This window comes from Cebidichthys violaceus, unplaced genomic scaffold (assembly GCF_023349555.1).
Source record: "Cebidichthys violaceus isolate CVI_PGR_0920_01 unplaced genomic scaffold, fCebVio1.0.p SCAF_13, whole genome shotgun sequence".
In the NCBI taxonomy this organism is placed as follows: Eukaryota; Metazoa; Chordata; class Actinopteri; order Perciformes; family Stichaeidae; genus Cebidichthys; species Cebidichthys violaceus.
Window position 1 is genome coordinate 8,699,687 of NW_027176296.1, and position 18,498 is coordinate 8,718,184.

The window sequence follows — 18,498 nt, forward strand, 5'->3', positions numbered from 1 at the left end:
CGGGAGTGTACTTGTATTTCGCCTGACTTGACAAAAGTAATTTTTGAGGAATTCAACTCCAAAAAACAATTTGTGTATGTTTTAATTACTGAGACACGTGTCACAACACTTGCTCTTCACTATACTTAAGAAGACATATATTTTACATAAACATTAAACAGCTCGTCTCCGGTTAGAAACGGTTCTTTTGGAGGCAATGTACACCTTCAACCGGCAGGGGGCAACATTGTACACGTGAACGGAGGTGGAAGTGTCGAGCATCATTCCCTCCTCCACCGGAGCATCTCTTCATCTGACAGTCAGCAGAGGCTATCCTTCCACGATTTTAACGGTAAGATACTATTTACCATTTTCCGGCTTTTTCTACGTGATTCAGATAAACTAAAATCAGCTCGAACGGGTGACTGCAAGCGCGCTTTATTTCATCTCTGTTTCGGCTCATCTGCATCAGTTGTAGTGTGTTGATTTCAATATAGGAGCTACGGAGTGGTGTTGCTGGCGTGCGTTTTCATCATACGGGGAGGATCGCATCAATTTAACGCAGAGCAAAAGAATAAGCAAGGACAGGTGTGTCGTTTCCTTCCACACAGCCAGTATAGGCATTTGATGGCATATACGACGGTGTGTAGGTTATGCAGGACGAGCCGCCGCTGCAGCTGCAGAGTGGCTGCTTGGTCAGCAGCAAGGATGTGTCGATGGATATGGGCTAACCTACTGTGCCCCAGCTTCCGGAATCTCTCTATTTATTTTCTGGCTTGGTGATCAAGTGATGTTGCAGCAAGGCTGCTGATACTGTAGTGGACGGGAGCAGTTGGGACTTTCTGTGGGGCTGTTAGCCTTGTGGTGGTGATGGAGCTACAGCATGAACTCACCATCACCATCCTCAGAAAATGTTATCTTTGCAATCTCCAGTTCTGGGTTGGCTTCAAACAGTGCATTTCTTGCACTCAATGTACGAGAAACCCATACCTCATATAAACTGGGTTGGAATTATCTTAAACCACACACATACTGTTTATTAATAAATAATTGCCTTATGAAATAGATTTCATTACAAATGTGATAAGCAGCAGGGAATGTTTCCAGATGTAACACTGGTGGGGAGGTGTTATGTTCTCTCACATCCCATCTAAAGCCTAACCAGGGGATGCATTATAAAAAGGGATTACTGTGTCTCACGTCCCTCTTCACCTCCTGACAACATCATTCTCTCAAGGGGAGCCTTTTTTTTTTGCATATACTCTGAAGGCACAGCATGCCACCCATGTCCTGAACTATGTGAAATCAACACAAGTCCTTGTTTTTCATTGGCTATTACATTACACAGTGGAGGCAACAGGATTGTTTTGAGAAATTAAATGGTGGCAGAAATGTACTCTCCCTGAAATGTATTCCCAAAGCCCCCATTGTGGGAGTTTTCTTTTTCTATTTTCAGATGACAAAACAAGAAGAAAAACATCCACCTGTTCCGCCTTGAATCTGTAAAAAAAACCTGCCCTTACTGTTAATGCAAACATTTCAGAAATATCGCCTCCTATTGGCCCACCCAACAAGAATTTAACCCCTAACCTGTAGGAGTAATGAGGGTCATTCTCCATGTACTAAGCAATGGAGTTGGCCTTTATCAAGGCAGGCTTTGTCCCAGGAGGCACAGAGCTCTCACTGCCAGGGCAGCAGAGGTTGGCGGTGTGGCAGCTCAGAGTCCTGGCCCATGACATGAAACCCCTCCTGCAGCCTCCGCCCACCTTCTCTCCCAGGAGGGGATCACTGGAGGGAAAATGAAAGCATGTTGAACGACATGCAATGGTGCACTCCAAGAATGAGAGGCATGTCCTAAAGTCTACTTTAGCTTTTACTCTCTGTACACAAAAGCGCACCTTCTTCTTTGCTAACCTGTAGGGTATGGCAACACTATTTAACCATTTGATTACAACAAACAAACAAAGTATGAAATGTTAATTAATGAGCTTTAGCAGTGCTGGCAGGTGGATTGTATTACCTTTGGACAGAACCAAGCTAGCCATTTCCACCTGGTTTCAGCCTTCGTGCTAAGCTAAGTTAGCCATGCAGTGAATCTTAGCATTGAAGAAACTGAAATCAGCAAATGCTTGACAATTTTCAATAATAATTAACTTTAAATGATTGTAATTGTTGAGAAATGTTCTGTCTCTCGTCTAATTCATTAAAATAAATGACAGGTCAGACAGGTTATGGTCTCAGTTTGGACATGGAAAGGATTTTTCCCTTTCAGATTGTTTCATTTGAGGGTTTTTTAGAGGCTTTAAAGGGTTAAAAATATACAGCAACTTACAAGATTAATCAACTTTTTCAGCCCTTCAACGTCTGTGAGCACCAAGATAAACTTATTTAAGGCTGTTTTTGCCATGAAGACTGTTATTGCTTTGCTCTTCCCATCTGCTAGTGTACTTATTATTTTCACTGAAAGTCCCGGCAGACATCTCACACAGGCTCTGTTCAGTCGAGAGAGTACTTTTGTGTGTGTGTGTGTGTGTGTGTGTGTGTGTGTGTGTGTGTGTGTGTCAGTAAAAGGGGGTTAATGAGATCCTTTATGAGTGTACGCATGTGTGCGTAACCTTGCATGCATATGTGCATGTATCACATCAGATTAGGAGGATCTCTCCCTCTGCATACTTTAGAGCATCGTAGAGACTCCCATTTGATGCATGCTGACGAGGTGGGTGTATCCAGCCCAGCCGTTCTGATGTTAGGAAGCAGTAACTCTTCCATCCTACTCAGTCTGCTCTCTACTCTCCCTGTTTCAGCCGGTCGGTCTGCCCTCTAGCGTAGGACTCTCCTTTTCACTCACCACTCTTCATCACCATCCAGGATACATTCACACAAACCTACGCAGGTAGACAGAATACTGTCCCAGCGGACTGAAGAGTTTGGCTGATAGACACAGATGTATGTAAATTACCTTGGAACGTGCTAGAAAGTGGGGATCTGTGGTGGTGCTGTTGAAGCTGAAGTCCCCTGTCCCCCCCCCCCCCCCCCCCCCCCCCCACTACGTTTTTTGTCCCAAAGGATACCACACACAGCCGCAGAGGTAAGGGAAGGATAGATGTGGTTCTCAGCTCAGCTGTTTCTTGTGTGCCTCCTTTCTTATCCTCTCATGTCACTCTATTTTATAGTATCTTCTGTCAGTTATTGATTTATTCCTTCTTTTATTTTCACTCTGTTTACTCTTCATGTGCTACTATCCTGTGTTCTATGTTTCCATTTTTTTTTCTCTGTCTACTCGTCATTTTAATGTCATTTCTGGAACTGAATCTACATTTTTAAAACCAACACACACACACACACACACACACACACACACACACACACACACACACACATATATATATTCCAGCTATTGCTGTGAGGACTCCAGCTGTTATCATCTTTCTCTCTGTATGCTGATGTACATTTTTCTTTTTGTATCTGTGTGGTAATCAGATGCTAGAAGCGAGGCATGCATGTACATATTTGTACACGTATGTAAAAACATACTGTCAAAGGGAATCTCTCTCTCTTTATCGTTATCGGTTTGTCTTTTACGGCTCTCTATGCTTCTTGATCCCTTCTCTGAAACATTTCGTCAGCTGGACCAGGTTTAAGTAAAATTCCCTCCTGGCCTCACTAATGTCTTTCAGCTGGAGCCTGACTCGTGCACACATTCATACGATCACAATACACACTGTCGAAAGCACGGTAACCAGTGGAGAGAGCTGAGAAGAAATAGCAAGTGATGGTTGTTATTTAGAGTGATCATATATGCAACTTTTGCATGGTTGCTTCTTGGCGCTATGCATACATTCACTCTGCATCTTTGCTTTGCTTGCCATCCCCTCCGTTTCGTCCTCGCACCATCCCTAATGCAAAACCTCGCTGTCTCTCTCCATCTCTGCTCTTTTACGGTCTGTATTCTGAGTTAGTCTTGGCCACTGCTCTGCCTGCCTGCCACACAGCATTGTTCATGGTTGGCTGGCTAACCGCAGCTACACAACATTAAAAAGGCAAGGCGTTCCTGCTACATGGGGCATGTTTACAGGGTGTCACGTTGTGTGTGTGTGCGTGACTGTGTTTTGTGCTGCATTCACTGACATTAGGATGCATCCATGCTCAGGTTAAAGGGCACATTGTTATTCATGCACACATACACTGTTCTCCGAGATTTGGTTGACCCGCATTAGTGTACAGTGTCCCGCTGTATGTGTGTGTTTATCTATGCATATGTGTGTGTGTGTGTGTGTGTGTGTGTGTGTGTGTGTCAGCGTGATTTCCTTGGAGGTGCAGAGAGGTGACTCATTCTAACTTACATGCTGGTGGCTGTTAGGTGCATTCTCTGTAACGATGCCATGATGTGTGATTTGCTAATAGGCACCGTCTGATGAAACCGTGTATCTGTGAAATGTCAACTTTTCAGGAATTGAAAAAAAGCAAAACAGCCGTTTTTTTTCAACTCGCCAACCATGAATTTTTAAGGTTGTTGAGTAAGATCTGAGAAGGTTTTGTAATCCCAAATCTCATAGCATTTTCTAACACATTGAGGAGCGTGTCATCCTTTAATTAGAGTTGAAATATTAAAATAAACCAACATTTGCAATTTATTAACAACATTAAAATGATAAGTTTGCATTGAACTGAAAAGTGGCTCAGGGACTGCAATGTCTTTAAAACAAATTTGATGGATGGTTATACAATTTGGTAAAGACATTCATGTCTCCCTCAGGATGAACTGTAACTACTGTAATGATCCCCTGACCTTCCATCTTGTGCCATCATCAGGTCAGATTTTATTAGCAAATAAAACATCTGGAAAATTAATGACATTCCCATCAGCCTCAGTTGTACTTTTTGTGTTTAGTGCAAATTAGCAATTAACATGCTGACATGCTAAACTAAGCTGGTGAACATTGTACACTTTATACCTAATAAACATTAGCATATTAGTATTGTCAATGTCAGCATGCCGATGTTAGCGTTGTTGATCAAATTGCCAACAGAAGGGAAAACAAAAAGGAATTTCTGGGGTAAACTAAATGTCATGAATAGTCAGATAGTCCACTTTGGTCCTGCAGTGGAAATCAGACCATTAGCGACCAAGCCTTAGGTAGAACTGTATAGGAAAGGGTTAGCAGCTTAATCTGATGGAAAGTGTATTGATGCACAGAAACCGACACACACACACTGGGCCCACCCAGAATCTGTAGCCACTCCAGTGAGCATCTTAGGATGGCTGCTCTGATTCAGAGCGAGGCACGGTACACTTGCTTCTTTCTGAACATCGTAACCACACCGAATAAACTCTGATTCTGAGTTTGCGTGATTATCACAATGGTAATTATTCTAATTTGTTATCAGCTGTCAGCTGAGAAACAACACACAACCATATGGCAGACAACACGATTCCTTTACACAAACATTGTAGTGATGAGTGTGTGTCTGGCGCGTCTACACCAGTGTTACAGGTTGTTTTCTCACTGAGCGAGATGGGCACTAACGTGCGTGGTGTGTGTGTCGGTGTGTAAAGTTGGCCGGGGCCGGTTGATGCCAGCCTGTGCTCGGTCTGGACTGGCCGAGCGCCCGGCGCTCCTGTGTGGCTCATATTCTCCAGACTTTCACATCCACCGACTCCTCCTAAGGCTTCTCTGAACCTGTAAATGCTTTTGTTGGCCCACACAGCGGGAGTGTGTTCGCTCAGAAATGTGTGTGCTGAGTTGATTGCTGAAAAGGATAAAGGTGCTCATTTTCTTACTGAACCAAATAATCCACTACACAGGCAAAACAAAGCTAGAAAATAAAAGAATCTGCAAGTGTGTGAGCTTTCAAAAACACTTCCTTTGCAAGTGTGCTTGAGTTCCAGCCTTCAAGGGCAACACTAGGTTGGATTTTATTATTGTTTTATCTCCGCAGTATTTCTAGTTTAAAAAAAGAAGATGTTCTTTTATTGAACAAGTGGTAGAGCCTGGGCTAAGGAGCTTTAGGGCTTCTTAGCCGTGCTGTGGGAGGGAGAGGGACTCCCTAAACTCTCTGTCTGTGTCAGTCAAAGAAGCCAAAAAACCCTCGCTGAGAACACACACAGATACATGAGAGCCAGGAGTCAGCAGACTCTCTCACACACACACACACACACACACACACACACACACACACACACACACACACACACACACACACACACACACACACACACACACCAGCTGAGCGAACGCCTAGGGATAGCACTACTAATCTCATTCTCTGTTGACACACTATTCCTCAGCTGTGCCATGCCTTCACAGCTCTGTCTCTCTCCATGTTGGTATCCTAAAGCTAGAGGTGTGTTCCCTCCTATCACTGTCAGCAGAAGGGTGAGTTCACACCGCGCTGGAGGTGTGCGTATATGCTTTGTGCCTGCAGCACATCTGCTCTGCAAACAACAGCTTCCCACAGACTTGCATGACTTTAAGAAACAGTGGGACTTTGCAGAAGTTCAGATAAAGTGGCTCTGTGGTCGTCAGATGGGGTTTTAGGGGTGAGGAGATTCTCTAAGCAAGCTTTTTCATTAGATTACACAGCTCGAGTGAATACATTTAGAACAAATTGATTTCAACCCAGTGTCAATTTACTTTATCTTATAGCTTTTTCTTTTCTATGGACCACATGTCTGACAAGTATACCATTATAAATGTATGTATTCAGAGAAAGTGTGAAACTTCAATTTAACTTTGACAAAATGAAGAGTTTGTAGACATCAGCACTTTGCCCCCTGACAATTCATGAATTTGTTGTGGCTGATTCAGCCCATTTTTGAACCGTAGCCAGCTAGCATTAAAGTCAATGCCAAGGTAGGCAGATTTCTTTCTTTGCTCTGGAAGCACATTTTGTGTTTAAAGGAATGTCCACTGGCTTAGATCACAGACTCTGTACTTTTTTTTACAATCACTTTGGTTTTGTTGGCAAACCTATTTGAGTCATTCAGTGTCATTACATAACACGTCAAAACTCCTAACCCTAACATCCTATTTGCCACAGTGCTACCACTGTGAAGGTTAAGATCTATAATTTAATTTAACCTAGTTGCCAGGCAAAAGTACAAAAGTAGCAAAAGTAGAACAAAAGTAGCTGACATGGCAATTTCCCTTCTTAAACTCAAATTCTTGTATTCATTTGTTGTATTCTAAATGTTTATCAGTCATCTCTATGTGTCTGCAATGATGCCTTTCATCAGACAGGCATAGTCGTGTCAGGCTACAGAGTAAAATATATTCCTATTGATCACCATCACCCCTGCTGGATTACAAAGCTTTAAGCGGAATATATAACTAAATAGTCCATGTTTTATCACTTGAAAGCAGGTGGGCTGCCCTATATTTTTATAGTTTTATTGCAACTTTTCCTTTGGTGTGTCCCATTTGATGTATTGAACATTGATTAGGAAGAGATGCAAAGGCCGTTTTTGCTGATCAAAATCAGCCAAAAAAAGTCCATAATTTTTTACACAGACATTTCTCCTGTTTTGTATTGTTAGCGACTGGGGAGATGATGTAGGAAACAGCTAAGTTAATATTTGTTGTGTGATCTTTATCTGATTCTTCTTCTGCCTTTTTGTCAGAACAACGCTACTGAGAAGTGTTTCCACAACAGCGACAACATGTAATATCTTCTTGTGGCATACCTTTGTCAAACAGTCCAGACTTTGAAAAACATTGTGATATGTGGTTTATAGATTTGCATTGTTAATCGGTACGTGTGTTTTTGTGGAGTTTCCATGGCGGATGCGAGAGTGGGTGAGTTTAGCTGGACAAAGGTCACTGAGGTGGGCTTCAGTTCAATGCTGAGGGGAACTATGGAGATCAGAGGAACAATAAAAGCTGCAAGGCTTTCGTTTTTCCTTTTCTGTCCGTGCACTCATTGGCTTTGGAGGTAGACCTTAAGGGACGGACTGTCAGTGTTGCAGACTTGGCAACTTTCTCGCTAGATTTAGCGACATTTGGAGCTAGTGCTGCGCTGGGCTGGATTTTGTGGTTGAAGATTTTCCAAAATCTAGCTTACTCTTGCTAGTTTCTCAAGATTACCAACCCTAGCTTTTAAGTGTGGTTGCAGGGTACTTAAAAAAATTCCCCAAACTGCCCCCCCCCTTAAGATGATCACAGACCTAAGCATTCACAGTAATGGATTATCTACAGCGTCCACTCGACTTGCTATTTATACATACCTACCTCCTTGTGATTTGTAGTCAATGAGCTAAAACATGTGTTAAACCCTGTATGGCTCTTGAAGGATAAGGGTCAGATAGTTTCCAGTGAATTAAGATCAGAGCCATAATTTATACAACCATGTCTTCAGGCAGTATTTAAAACAAGGTCCTCCACTACAGCTACACCAGAAATAAAGCACCACAACAGGACATTTCTCAAGTAGCAACGGTGAGGAACAATTGCTAGGTCCATCCTTACATTGTTTCCCTGCGTTGCATCCCCACCTCTGCTCCTTAATGGGTTCCTGGCATTGACAGGCAGGAAAAAACAGAGTCTGTCGTGAGAGGAGTCCAGAGTGCACAGGGAAACATGGGACTTCCTAATGGAACCTTCATCGCTAAATGCTGTGTTGTAATTGGCTCGCTGCTGGAGGCAGGAACTTCCTGTCTAAGTGTTGTTGGAAGTGACCACTCCCTGCGCAAAGTCAAAGACTTAATGAATGTGTGTTAGAATGTATGTGTGATTGTTTGTGGCAGTCAGTTGTGTGTTTTCAACATGAAATAATCTTTGGCTTTCTGAGTGTATATTTGAATATTTTGTGTATAAATACATCGCTTGTGGATACAGTGTGACGTTCTTCGTGTGGAGGTGGGAGTGTTGTTTCCTTTGCAGACTACTTGAGTTCCACTCATACATGACATGCTTAATCACTAAATCATGTTGTACATGTACTTTTATTGCACTGCGGTCTATTCATGCACATTCTTGTGTGATATCTTCACAGCATTTTCCATTTTCCCACTGACCTCAGCATCCACCTGCAGGTTTGATTATACGTCTTCGCTCCCCATGTGCTGCACTTAATGCTTACTCCATTATCAACACTCTGCATACTCTGCATCCACATTATAAGTCTGTTCTGTGTGAGTTCACTGGCTTAGTTCACTGGCACCCACACACTCTGTCTGCATTGCCTCCTACTGCTCTTGCTGGCAGCAGAAGTTGCAAGGAGAGATTGTGAGTAAACCACAACTATGTGAGAGTAGAGAGGACTGTGATTGTTGCTGTGGCTGCTGGACAATAGTGGGAAGTCAGAAGGATTCAACTGTTGTATCAAACCGAGCCAGTGGTTTGCAAAATCTTGGTTGGTTTTGAAAATGGATCTTTTTTGGGCCCCCCCACAGAATAGAGTCATACAAAGTTAAGACTGTATTTCTTAAATTTGGTTAACAGACTGACCAATAGTAATAGAGTTAAGGAGCTATATTCAAGCTGAAATAATTAGTCTCTTGATAAATTATTTCATCAGACAATTAATCTGGCAGATTTGGTGCTTCGCTCTGTTTAATATCACTTTAGTAAACTGACTATATTTGGGTTTTGGACAGTTGGAGGAATAACAACTTGATCAATAGGCAGATTCATTGATAATGAAAATAATTGTTAATTGCAGCTCAAAGATATATAAAGATAGAAGGCTCTCCTATGACCCGTTTCTGTTGTATTCCAATGTCTACTTTTGGCTGACATGAAAATTGCATAGATGGACGAGTGAGAGGAACAAATGACATTCCTCTATAGGGTTGGTAGAGCCCCAAGTCAAAAATGTCTTAAGATGTATTTCTGTGTGACGTCAGCTGTGTGACTTCTAAAATGTTTGCTGAATAAACGCTGAACACAGAACCGTCCCCACAAACCAGACATAACCAATATCAGCCAGCTGCCGAGCTGCAGTGCCAGCAGACTTGTGCTTCCTATCACGAGGAGAGAAACGACAGCAGTGTAGAGCTGCATATGTAAACAAGTCAGTGTGTCTTTTTCCTTAGTTTGTGTGTGTGTGTGTGTGTGTGTGTGTGTGTGTGTGTGTGTGTGTGTGTGTGTTTGATTTCAGATTTTACATTTTAATCCTGTGAACATGTGAATGAGTCAAGAGGTGCTTCCATGAGCTGCTTCACATCTAAAATGTCTTGCTCTACCTGCCTGAATGCTGTATATTTCTTCTCTGACGCCGTTCATGTAAAGGTCATTTGTGACCGTGTGAGCTGCTGGTGCTGAAGATTTTGTTGTATTATTCTGTCTTGTGTGTACAGGTGTCGTTTTCTTGACTTTACCCGCTGTTTTGTTGCTGAAGGTGTTATTATTAAATGGTAAAATTCAGTCATAATGCAGTGTTGTTGTATTGTTTAGTCCTGATGTGCTTGTGTGTGGGCACCTCTGTGCACCTGTTCTACTAAGCGACAGATTTTGTGTTTGTCGCTTACTCAAACCCCCCCCCAACCTCATTCTTAGGACAACCTCAACACATGCTTTCTCTATCTGACAACAATTTTTCTCTTATGAACGTTTTATGTCTCCCATCTGCAAGCCAAAGAGAAAATTGGCTTTATGGCACTCTCTCCTCCACACCCTCTCTATCTCTCCCTCTCTCTTGCTTACACACATGGCACACACACTCACACACACACACACACACACACACACACACACACACACACACACCTCTGTTGTTTCTAAGGTAGTTATTGCTTTCCCAGAGGTTAAAGCACACACATTTTAGATGATGGAAGTAAAGATGAGCACAAGAAAGGCAGAGATGAAACAAAGATGAAAAGGGAGATAAAAAAGTGATGGGATGAGGGGAGAGGCATGATTTTTTTTTTTTAGAGCGAGAGAGAGAGAGAGAGAGAGAGAGAGAGAGAGAGAGAGAGAGAGAGAGAGAGAGAGAGAGAGAGTATGTGTGTGTGTGTGTGTGTGTGTGTGTGTGTGTGTGCGTGCATGTGCAAAGCTTCTTTGATGTTCTTCCCATCTTTCAATCTAACTGTGTTGAGATGGCTTGCACTAATGGGTTGCATGAAGCTCAGGAATGTAGATCAACAGATGAATGCCTCAGCGCTGTGTATGACTGTGTGCGTCTGTGTGATTGGGAGTGTGAGAGTGAAAGCAAACTGCAAGTATGCGGTGTTGGCAAATGCACACACACACACACACACACACACACACACACACACACACACACGCACACACCACACACTTGCTTGTAAGCTACCAGGTTATGAGCTCTCGGAGGTGTGTGTGTGTGTGTGTGTGTGTGTGTGTGTGTGTGTGTGTTTACTTCAGTAAGAACCTTTCTTGTGTGAGTTGCAGAGTGTTTGGCCTGCTGCTTGACCTGGATTTAATGAGCCCTGAGCCATGTGTGCTCCTCCACCTGTGAGTGTGTGTTTGTGCATTTCGGTTTCTCACAGAGGACCATGCGGACACGTCTGTATTTGCCCATTGTTTTCTATGTTATGTCACATATTTACGGTGTTCCCACTACGTTCTGGAAACCAATCTTGGAGCAAACAAATGTAATTCAGGTAGATTTTACGTAATACTGTATAACAACAGAAATGTGCTTAACAAGCAAAAAAATTTAAAAAATGAGACGATTAAAATATTTCCAAATAGTGCGTCAATGACAAAGTGTGTTAAATACAGTTTATGGCATAAATGTCTCTGTGGACAAAACAATTACGAATTGTGTGTGCTTTCAAATACAAGCGCATATAAGATCACAAGTGGGTTCTGCTGGCAGCGGGCAATAGGATCCAAATGTTAGTAAAGAGGCAGTTTGTGGAGGATAACACTTGGTGACAGGCAGTCAAGATCAGGCAAATAAACACAGCAGACTTGGCAGACAGAACATATACAGCTGGCAGGCAACAGGTAAGAGGCAGGCAAAGAAATCAGTAGAGACCGGCCTCTGTAGCAACATCAGGCACATTTGACAATCTGGCAACAGCTGAAAAGCTAAATCTATAACTGTGTTCTTACTCAGGAGCTGCTTCCTGTCCCTCAAGAATGAATACGTCAAAACGGGTCGACAAGGCTGTCCCCCTTCAAGTGTATTTGAGAACGGTGGCCTCCGATGCATCTGTTTCAGCTCTTATTTCTACTGTGGGCATCCTTACTCTACTACAGAGACTCCAAAAAGAGCATCAGAGGCATAGAAGGAGGTAGAGAGGGAAGGCGCAGGTGTCACTGTGACACAATCAGACTAGATTGCACCACTTGAACTGGCACACCCGCCATGAATGACTCCAATCAGCCAGATTGTATCATCAGGGAGGCTTTTTCTGTCTGTCAATCAGAGCCCAGTGTTTAAAGCCCATCTTCATTTGGAAATCCAGTTCCTGAACTGAAATATCAATGTCGCAAAACTGCTTTTAGATTCATTATTTTTTATTCTTCGACACTACAACAAGCGAATGAAAAGGGAATAGATGGGATGTTTTAAGATCTCTATTACAGTGTACGAGATTATTGAAAAAAAATATGCATGAATGCTTGGCTGAGTTGTTTAATTACTTGTGTGACATAATAACCATGCTGGATATTCAAAAACGCTGTTTTTATTACCATCCATATCTACTTTGAGATGATGTACATTCATTTTTATTGTATATTATTATTTGTAACACTGGGACCACATGGCTACTTTTGGGCTTCTTCCTGTAACTCTCTTCTACTGTAGCATCACAACAGATTTAACACATAACCCTCTAAACAATGTTGTTATTACAATGCATTTTTTGGAACATTTCCTTGGTTTCTTAAGTAGTCCAGTTGTTATTGGACAGTGGCAGTATAGTTGCAACAATCATGACTTATGGAGAAGGGAAATTATTTCAGTAAACAATGAAAAAAAATGAGAGAGAGTTGCACTTTGATGTGTTTTTGCAGAGAAAATGTATGTACGTGTATGTGTTTCCATACAGTATGTCTTTATACTTCCATTCATTCATTTTTTTTTCTTGCTACACACTGATGTTTGCAGAGCCTGGATATCTACTTCTATCTTCTTCTGGCCCCTACAGCTCCAGAAGTTGCTGACACGTTATCTTCCTGTTCTCCCCGGTAACTAAAATCCACAGACGGCTCTCCATGTCAGCCAATCAGATAACAGATAGCCCCTAATTTCGAGTCAGTGCTGCATGCCTTTCATCTCGCTGCTAAAAAAGTGTTTTGCTAGACAGATAGGATCCTGTGGAGTGTTTACTGTGTGCAGCATGTGAGGAATGGGCATAATGAGAAGGAGGCTACAGAGGGGTGATCTTGTGCTTGATTTCAAGGATGAAGAAATGAATGAAGGGAGGAGGAAAGGAGTGAGGTATGGTGGAGTAGGACTGATGGAGGGAAGGATGATGAGAAGAGGGAGATAGAATACTTCTTTCAGCTCACTTCTCCCATGTCAGCGCTAAGGAGGCCTGGTAGAGAGGCATTAAAGGAATGAAGGAGAGAGAGAGAGAGAGAGAATGTCAGCAGGGCATTCCAGAGGCCATGTTTCCCCCACTATCTGTCTTTCTGCCTGTATGTCTGCGACCCAATCAGACATTTCTATCAGTCAGCAGTCGGTTCCTGAAACACTGAGACTCTTTTTGCATCCAGCAAATCAGATGCAGAGAGATGGAGGAGGAAGGGAAGGAGGGAGAGAGAGAACAACTGAGGGTAGAACGGGGAAGAAAAAAGCAAGAGAGGAAGAAGATAAGAGGAGGCAGCAGTGACGGGTGAGGGGGGAGCGCATGAGAGAGCACAATCTTCATCCCTGATATAATTGGCATCTTAAATTAGGTTTTCTGTAGCACAACTACACTCACTATATCACTCTCACTCTCATATTTCCTTAGCAACATTAGTGTCTTAATGAAACTCTCGTCTGAGCCCAGGCCAAGCCTCAGAGCAAATTAGATTCCTCGTCGCTAAGAATTGTTGTTGTTCTGCATATTTTCAACGGACAAAGAAGGCTTTCCTGTTCAAATAACTCTGCTTGGTCAGCTGTCACTGTTAATTATTTTAACCATTGAGTGATAGGGTACAGACGTACTTGCAGTTTCATAGTGCATATGCATGCAATAGTGGCACAACAGAAAGCAGCATTCAGTGCAGAACATGCTCTCAATAATTATATGATCAATATGTGAATGCGGTTTGCGGCCTTGGAAGAATGTGCAATAAAGGAAGAGCAATGCAGAATTCAAAGCAAGATGGACCATAACATATTTATACTAAATGGAAGAACTGAAAGCATTTTTTTTATTTAAATTACAGCATTTCAAGATAATGCAATTGCAAAGTTATTACTTTTGGACGTTGTATTTGTACCTTTACATTTGGTTTGTTTCATTCATTTTTTTACAGTGACAACACATTCTTGCCGTGTTGGCTCTGAACTCCAGCACATTTTAAATTAAATAATTACTGTGAGGTCAATATTAACTCTAACTTGAGTGGGTTCACATTCATATCTGGGTGAATGGTGTTTGACTCTCCAAAAATTAAGCTACTGCATATAAAAAAAGTCTATAAGGGCTTCTCTCAAAACCCATTATAGCTGAAAATCAGCCATTGATCTCTTTTGAATCCGTTGAATACAGAGCACAAAAAAAAATTAAAAATGTCACCATCCAAATACTAAAGACTAAACATTTAAAAATAAGGCCCAGAGTACATCACACTTTGTTTAATGCTGTGTGGTCATGCCTTCTCCCAGGAGCTAAAGCCAACACATGCAATTGCCAGTCTGCACCGCAGCACAAATACAAACCAATAGTGACCCACTGACGCATTGTCTCTCTGTGTCATGATGCCACCGCCGTGCATTGTCTGCAGCTGACTAAGCCGCTTCAGAGCTCCCCATGCGATGCTCCAATTTGGCCAAAACCCAGAGCCCCAGATTTGTCCTAAACCATTTCAGTTTGTGCCAACTGTAGATTAATGTGGAGAGAAATAACTAGCCTGCATAACAAACCATAATCAAGCAGATGGGTTGTGTTTAGCATGTCTGGTTGATCTTGTCCTGTCATGTCTTTATCGGAGCGTCTTGCTGTTTTGCACACTTATCTGGCACATCGTCATAGGTGGCCATCTGTTTGTTTACTGTGAAAAGATGTATGCTATCTGGACAACCTGTACCTCTATGTCTTTGATCTGCTAGTAGATGAATCATTAGGTAACATCGTCTGTATAAGGTGAGAGTGTATGTACAGTATTTGTGTTTAATCTTTTTTTTATTATTGATGATGAAAACAGGATTCTCTCTCTCGTCCTCCATCTGAGCTTTAACACACACACACACATGCACAAATGGATGAAGTGAGGTCTGCAGAAAATATCTTTTCCAGGCTCCTAGGTTATTTTTATCCTGAATGCTCGTAAGCTATGTGTGTTGCTTTTTACGCACCTCTGTCCCTTAGTGACTTCTCTTTCCCTTTCAAATCTCTCTTTCTCTCTCTCCACCCCCTCCCCTTTTCTATCCATCCATTCATCTGGGCTATGGGTGAGTGAGGCTGAGAGAGAGGAGATGAAAGAGTGGGGTTTTCACTAGACACACATGTACACACAGTCTCACACACACACACACACACACACACACACACACACACACACACACACACACACACACACACACAGCTCTCCTAATGTAGTTTGTGACTGTACAGTGTACTGAACTAAATACGCATGTTACTGTGTGTTTTTCTTGCATTCTGACATTCACATGTTCCACTTCCTGATGAAATTCTGATGAAAAAAGAAAGGGTTAATGTGCTTTGGAGGTGCCGAATTTGAAAGAATTTCTAAATGTAAAAGTTGCATCATTCATTAAATGTGTGTGTGTGTGTGTGTGTGTGTGTGTGTGTGTGTGTGTGTGTGTGTGTACCTTGTAACACACACACACAAGAAACAGTGGCAGTGCATTTCAGATTTTACAAAAGAAGAGAGATGGTGAGAATGAGAGAGAGAGAGAGACAGAGAGAGAGAGTATGTTCATGTGTGTGTAGGTGGTTGCATGCTGGATGCTTTAGTAATGACTTAAATGATTAATTGATTGGTGTCGTCCATTAGTGTTTTTGTTAATCAACTATTAAACTAGTTAATCGACTTTTCTTCAGTTAAACTGCCAATTTACGAATGTGAAAAGTACAAAGCTAATCCCTATGGAAGCCACCAATAATGGCCAAAAATGCTAATCTTCTTGTTACCGTTAACATTAAAATGCATTGCCACAATTAATGGGAATGGGAAAAACCTCTCTGCAGCATCTTAAAATTGAATGAACTGGGATTGGATGCTGTAGTGCTGAGTGGGTCGTGGCGTCTCGCTGCCAAAGCCCGGTTGACTCTTGACATACAGCTTTGTGGGGTATTTAACATGGTGGTGAATGGGAAGAGCATAAACTGACAGGCAGAAAGAGCCCTCCCTTTGATGGGATTAGCACAGCGGCAGACAGAGACTAGTGCTTTAGATTGATTAAAGTGTAATCCTGGTGGATAATCATGCCTCCTGATGTGACATGTGTGGCCAGCAGCCCCCCATCTCTATCTTACACATAAACACAAACAGAGTCTTCTGTCACATTCACACTCTCTGTGCTCTCTCCATCTTCTTTCCCATTTCTTATTATGTCTTTCCTTGACTGTAGCCTCTTGAAAAAAGGTCAAGAGTAATGGAGAAGAGATAGCAAGGATAGGAAATTAACATCTATCATCTCTATGTCTCATCAGAGATTTATCTGGAAGGTTTAAAAGGATGGTATCAAGCTTATCTCCGATAGTGGAAAAATAGGTCTTCCTCACTCCATGTTACTGTATCTGTGTCTGTTTATGTCCATGTAAGAGTATGTGACTCCCTAACTAGAGAGATGCTATGTCCAAAATCACATGCTGAATCAGAAATAGTCTCTAGTGGGTAATAATTTTCTTTAATTCTAGAAATTCATGAATCATCATTATTTGATATCACTGACAGGTGCATAACTGTGATTTACACATTCATTAAAGGCAAAGCCCTAAGGGCTGTACATGCTAAGACTTCATTTTTCATTAAATTGTAGCGTTCTTAGTCTCTCATTGCCCTTTATGCCTCCTGGCATGTAGGGCAGCAACAAAAGTCTTCCAGTGTTCTTAGTGCACACATTTTAATATTACATTTTGGACACTCAAATAAAATGACAGAAAGTAAATGTATTGCATTAAGATGCAAACATTAAGTTAGAGACACTGTCCTACATGGTTTTCACAATTAAAAGAACCTGTTTTTATTGTCTACAATTTTCAAAAACATCTTTTATTGTGTAAATCCCTTTTTAATATGACGTCTGGTGGACATTTGCTGCAGGTCTGGCTGCTATCTCCAAATGCAAGTTGTTGCTCCAAGTTTGGCTCAACACTATTGTTCCCTTTCCCCCCTTCTTTTTTAAACAACTTGATGTAGCGGAAACACATTTGCATTGTCCAATGATGTCCTCAGAAGGTTACCTTTTATAAACGAGGCCTATTTGCATGCCTCAGCTAGAATAAAGATAAGAAATACCTAATTAAGTGTATAATTAAATAAAAAATAAAAAAAAATGTTTTTATATATTTTTGAGATGAGAAAAATCATGGAACTATCAGAATACATGTTACAGGTTAACATAAGATAAGGATGGAACACAGCACAACTTGGAAAATTCAAAAGCTCGCCCTGGAAAAACAGCAATTTCAGGATATTGTTTTTTGGAAAGTATGGAAATCCAAGATTTTAAATATTCCCAGCTCTTATAACAACTGATAAAGGCTCTATATACACAGTTATACATAGATACAGTGAAACATTTATAAAATATAGAGCATATAAAATTAAAAAACTGATTAAATATTCCAATATTTGAATAAAAAAATATTTTTTAAATTCAAAAACACTCTATATCACTTCTATGTATCACTCCTGGTGTTCAATGAATCAAAAGACAGAAGATTGAACCTTTTTTGAGTGTTTTAAGCTCTTTCTAAGCCCTTTTTAGTTGTTTAGTTTAAGGTCAAATACTGATTCAGATTCAGCCCACTCTCTCTGTTCAGGGCTGTATCTCAGCCCCCCCTTCTCCGATTTTCACCATTGAGACATCCTTCGAACCGTAGGAGCTAGATGATTGACAGCACTATTAGCCAATAAAGCTCAAAAACGTCCCATCTGATGGCAGATCTGAAATCTAATTTGCTGAGCTTCCAACCCTCCCAAGAAGCCGAGGAGTGTCGGAGAGACACGAATCGAACGGATTCACACGGAGCACATGCAGCTGGACATACATGCAGTGGAAGTACGGAGATATTTCAGTTTTTCGCTGAGATTCGACCAAAAGTGAGTACAATATTCGATGAAAGCTGTGTGACTTTTTGTGTTCGAAGCTGAATATCTCTGCGATGGTTTACCGGAGAGAGAAATGGAAAATATGTCCGTAATCTCCGTCAGGCGGACATGCTTTTTCATGCTGCATGTTCGTAGGTAGCACGTTGCT

General features: G+C 41.6%; 1 protein-coding gene across 1 annotated transcript in view; it reads left to right on the forward strand.

The window, feature by feature from the left end:
* The first annotated feature begins 256 nt into the window (after positions 1-256).
* kank4 (KN motif and ankyrin repeat domains 4) overlaps positions 257-18,498 on the forward strand; it is a 74,310-nt gene continuing 56,068 nt past the window's right edge. The window contains exon 1 of the mRNA XM_068707658.1: positions 257-331. The gene's annotated coding sequence lies outside the window, so the exon portion shown is untranslated. The remainder of the gene's footprint in view (positions 332-18,498) is intronic.